Source organism: Neopsephotus bourkii, unplaced genomic scaffold (assembly GCF_033783945.1).
Source record: "Neopsephotus bourkii isolate Nb327-2 ecotype Australia unplaced genomic scaffold, CSIRO-AGI_Nbou_v1 NB_1181, whole genome shotgun sequence".
Lineage (NCBI taxonomy): Eukaryota > Metazoa > Chordata > Aves > Psittaciformes > Psittacidae > Neopsephotus > Neopsephotus bourkii.
Genome location: NW_026901666.1, coordinates 755,713 through 761,096, shown reverse-complemented (window position 1 = coordinate 761,096; position 5,384 = coordinate 755,713).

The following is a 5,384-nucleotide window of genomic DNA, read 5'->3' as shown; positions in this document are numbered from 1 at the left end:
ATGAATATGATGTATTCCAGAAACAACATGCATTCACAAAGACACTCAATAAGAAAGGGACTGTTTACTCAGTTTATAGCTTGAAAACCACTAGGGACTGTGTTTCAGTATGGGAAATTTTAGTACAGTGCATTGTTAATGCAAAATAAAAAACAAGCCTGGGAAGTTAGGATCATATTTTTTTGAAAATGCTTGTTTGGACCATTAAAAAAATATTGCCTTCTAATGTCAAAGTAGGAACAAATACTTTTTCAGATGAATAAAATCTGTAATCAGTTAGATCAGTTAGCAATATGCCTTTTTCTGGCATTTAATCAAACAATGAAATCACATACACATTTCCTGACACAAAAGACAAATGATGTAATAATCTGAAGGAGTTTCTCTATCTCCTTGGAACTTTGCATACTTGACTTGTTTTCCATATTTTGTGACTTTAAATGGTGGGAAAATTATATTAAAATGCTTGTAGCAGTTCCTCTAAACTAGCATCCTTTTTGTTTTATTGTATTTAATATAAAAGCAGCAATTATTTGATTTCAAAGTTATGAAAATATGTACCTTATGAGAAAACAAGCAATTTAAGCTTTAATTGGTGTCATTTTTCACAGAACTGGCAAGATTCTTGCATCCCTGGCATGTTGTTTTCTATAAAACTGCAGAGCTGCTTTCAATGAATGTTTTACGAATGTATAAGTTGTTACATGAAGGTATGTGAGTGGATGTCTGGAAATATAAGATTTCTGGGGGGATTTATTCACAAAAGATGCATTTCATTTCATAGTGTATATACTGCAATTTTTCCTTAATATTCCTAATGTGCTTTGCTTCCCATTAAGCATTTCTTCCCTTCTCATATGGGAAGAAAGGGGAGGTATGCAATAGGGATATTTTGCACAGGAGAAATAGAAACAAAGATGGGGGAAACAATGGAAAAAAGTGCTTTGAAAAGATTATTTTATGTACATATTTTCTATAAAATTAGACACTCTGACCAGTTAGTTTTTGGTTAGTTTTAGTTAGGTGTGTGTTTCTTAGTGAAAGGCTCAACCCCTAATTTAACTTTCCTCTAGGAAGCTTATAATACTCATTCCCTTACCTTTTAGGGGCATGATTTTCTGTTTAATTTATCTTAAATGGCACATACAATATATGAGCCAGAGGTCTTTGATACTAGTTCCTGTAAAGATGATCCCAGTTAAAGAAGTTGGCATGTGTGTACAGCTGTCCAATCCCACACCTGTCATGGAAAGGGGTATACGAGTGCAAATAAGACACTCAAAATGTCAGCATTGAGGTCTTAGGAAGAAGCAGGAGTCTCATGGACACTGTCCTGCTGTGCCACTCATCTTCAATGCCCTCCCAGAAGCTTGCAGGAGCAAGCTAGGAGAGGGACTCACTGGTCCCCAGGGTGGTAAACAACTCCAGAAAGAGCATACTTCACCAGTGGATTGATCGAGGACTTGGTGTTGTCTCACTTGCAGCATGGTGTCGAGAAAGGTGTGAAGGAATGATGTTGTTGCGGATACATCAGTCCAACAGCAACAGGGAACAGCCCTAACTCTCCATAGGACAGTCTTTCTCCTAGCACAGACACAGCTTCCACCACTCAATGAATACATGCAACACAAGGACTTTGGTTCTTTGATTTAGCAAGCAAGACCTAGACATGACATCATCCAAGAGGATTTCAATAAGCAGAGCTTTCACCCTGCACATGGGCCAAACTGGTGAAGTGACTCAATCATGTACCCAAGATTTTTTTTCTTCTGGAATAACTACATGCTATTAAAAGCCCACCATTGCCACTGGATTTGGAGTCTACCCTGTACAATCAGCCATGTGTGATGTGGTCAGTGTCTCAGAGTCAGAGCACAGAAGACCAGAGCACTTTTTTTCCCCCCTCTTAGACCTCAGGAACACCATGTGCTGAGGCATCACAGGCTCTGCATGGCAACCATCAGCAAGTCAGCCTCAACCAAGAGGGCACATTGGTGTTGAGCACTTAATTAAGGGTTTTTAGCCATTTAGTCCATAATTTCTCAGTTCTAGATTTTATGAGGTAGACACCAGCTCCTTTGGCTCACAAAAGTTTCTATTCAACCACGTATTTACTAGAACTAGTAGTGGGTACCTGTGAAATACCCAAGCAGAGTGACAGTCACTGCAACACTCCTCTGCCCATCTACCTTCTTATACATTCTCATTTCACATCAAAACACCTACTACCATGACTATCTGCCTGTGGCCATTCCTTCTTTACACTTCAACATTTTAATTAAAAAGCAATAAAACACTTTAATTTGAGGTTTGTGCATAAAAATACAAGTAAAAATGGCCCAAACACTGGGTAAATGCTATTGAAATCTGAGCTGAAAAGCAGTTAGAGTAACTTTAACCACCTGAGAAATGCAATAATCACCCTGAAATGCACAGCCTGGAGTGTTTTATTGCCATTATAAACTGTAATTTATACATTAAAATAAGGAAAACAGTCAGACCCATCCATTTATGAGCTATAATAAATATGGTTATGACATCACTGACAACCAGTCACAAACTTCCAAACACATCCAGAGCTCTAAAGCAATTTCACGATTACCTTTTAAATCTGTTTTCTATCAACACGTGTATTTCTTGGGTGTGCACACAGCCAAGGGTTTGAAGCAGCAGCCATGCCTTCATGGATGCAAAGGCCTCCTACACTCTGCAAGCTCTTGGTTTGACTTTGTCCTTCATGACTCTTGCACCCAACTTGTCCCCAGCTGCTCTTATCATCCCCTATCTTCCTGATGACACCCATGCAAAATAAGAAAAAAGAAAAATCTGATTGGGAATAATGTTTTTTTTTTTTTTTTTACTCTCGAAACACTCCCTTAACAGAATTTGGGAGAAATGCTGCTACTGGAGAAACTTTTAAAAGTTTCTGGATGTAATGGTCATTTTAATGGTCATGCAGTCTTGAATACAGCTTCTCCATTGCATTTATAGATTTCTCCTCCAAACACAGGCCCAACATTTGTTCTTTCCATTGATGCTAGTTTCTTGGGGGAGGAAAGTTTCTAGAAAAGATAAATAGTACCTCAGAGAATGGCTCTTCTCTATGAACAAGCTAACAGGGGAAGCCCATAATAGAAATATAAATCAACCACCATATTTTGTGTGTGTGTGTGTGTTTAGGTTTTGTGAGTTTTTTGGGGGGACTGGTTGTTGTTTTTTTTTCTAAGAGAGTGTTTTTCTCTTGGAACCAGCAGTGCAGCAATTTCTTTCTCTACTAGTCCTTTCTTGATGAAACTTGTCCTGGTCCCTCTGCCTTCCAGCTGCTGATGCTTTTGTCACACGCAGTGTAGCTTCACTGGGATCAAAGATCTTTGATTTCATCCTCAGACTCTGATAACCTGGAGCTAAGCTGGAGAAGACAAGCTGTGTTAACAGTTGCATGGGCCTGATCCAGCAGCAGCTGCCAAACACAAGGGCCTCCTACATTGAGGACAGCAGCTGAAGACATTCAGATCAGAGAAAATTTGCTGTGCTAAAGGAAAGAGGAGCTGGGAGTCACAGGGCAAAGACCAGCCATGAATTTGGTGCCCTGCTGAGCACAAGGCAGACTGAAGCAATGTACTAGGGTGACCTGTCTGATTCACCACCACAAGCAAAGGCTAAATACCAAGTGAGGGAAGAAAAGAGCACATGAAGTGCTGGAGAAGGCACAGTATTTGATACACCTATTTAAACACAAAGTCTTGTGAGATCTGATGGTACTAACCCTGTTATTTTACATTATAGCCTTCTCACTCAAAGCATCTCATTCTCCTTCTATTCCTGTCTTCATAGCCCAGTGGTCTCCAAGCTTTTTGCCTCCCCACATCTTCCCTTAAGTCAACCCAATTTCCATGCAGAAAGTATTCCTGATTTTCATTCTGCTCACAGGGAACTCACCTCACCAGGGGACCAATTTTCATATCTTCCAGCTTCCCTTGCCAAGCATCAATCTCACCAGTGGCGTATCACTTCTTCCAATCAGCCAGCTTCACCCAAATATCTTAACCAAACCTGATGATACGACCTTTGTCTCTATGACTTCGCCTGCCACTAATATAGGTCATGGTCTTTCTTATCAATATTTGCAATTTTACATTACCTTGAGCATCACTGGCAGAGGTACATTTTTTTTCCACTAATGTTTTGTTTTCAGGTGGGGAAGACACCAGTCACTTCTTCACCTATGCTGGGAAGTTCCTGGTAAAAAAAAACAAAATGAAACAACAAAAAAAAACAAAAAAAAAAAAAAAAAACAACAAAAACAACAAAGCAAAACATGACAGGAAGGGGATATTGCTCCTGCAATACCCACTGCAGCACATACAGAGACACACGTTTTTTCTCCATTACCATCCTATATTGCACTATGGTTAGTAATATCCCATAAAAGGCCAAGGAAGTCTTCATAGTTTGGCAGCAAATGCAGCAGCAGGCCTAAAGTTTTGCAAGGAAATTTATTTTCTTGACCAGAGAGAAGACCAGGGCAGGTCCATCAGGAGAGTCACTGTGAAACCATGGTCAGCACAGGAAGACTGCTAGAAGACATCGACTTCTTCAAACTTCTTTGTAGCCCTGGCTTTTCACCAGTTAGGTAAAAGTAGGCCAGGCACTAAGGAAGCTATTTCATTCTGAATTAAATATGTTAATATTTGAAAATGTTCATTTTGAACAACTCCCATGGATCTGGTTGACATGCTTCTACTGGGAGAAAGGAGAGAGAAATAAGTAGTCAAAAATAATCAACATTGGTGGTTAATAAAATGCTACTAGGAAGATGCAGAGAAGAAAGGAAGATGGAGTTGATTTCTTACTTAAAGCTTTCTCCAGCCTTCATTGTGCATCAAAACAGGAACTGAATGTATTTTTTAAATGTAAGCAAGTTAATATCTCTGCTTACTTTAGAACTGAGCAAACACAGACAGAGGACCAGGCAGGGGATGTGTTGTTCTTAATCTGTCGTAATGCTTGCATACATATATATAAGGACACACACCCACAGCAATGCTTCTCAACCTTGTGTTTGTAATCCCAGTACTTCTAGTGGAAGAAGTCACCTTGATAACCTAAGTTTTAAGAAAATTTATAATACAAATTCAAAATTTCAAGAGTGATTATAATAGGTATGTGCCTGTGTCTTTTGAGTATAGATGTTTGTCAGTGAAATATTATTTTATGAACTGGAACTTTACTTCATGGATTTTTCAGCATCAGTTTATATCAATTTTTTCACTGATACAGAATTTTTCTCACTTTCATCAGAAAATAATATCTTAGTTGAAAAAAACCTCTTTAGTGCTCTTTATTAATGTTTAAGTAATTTTAAATGTTTATCAGTTTAACAT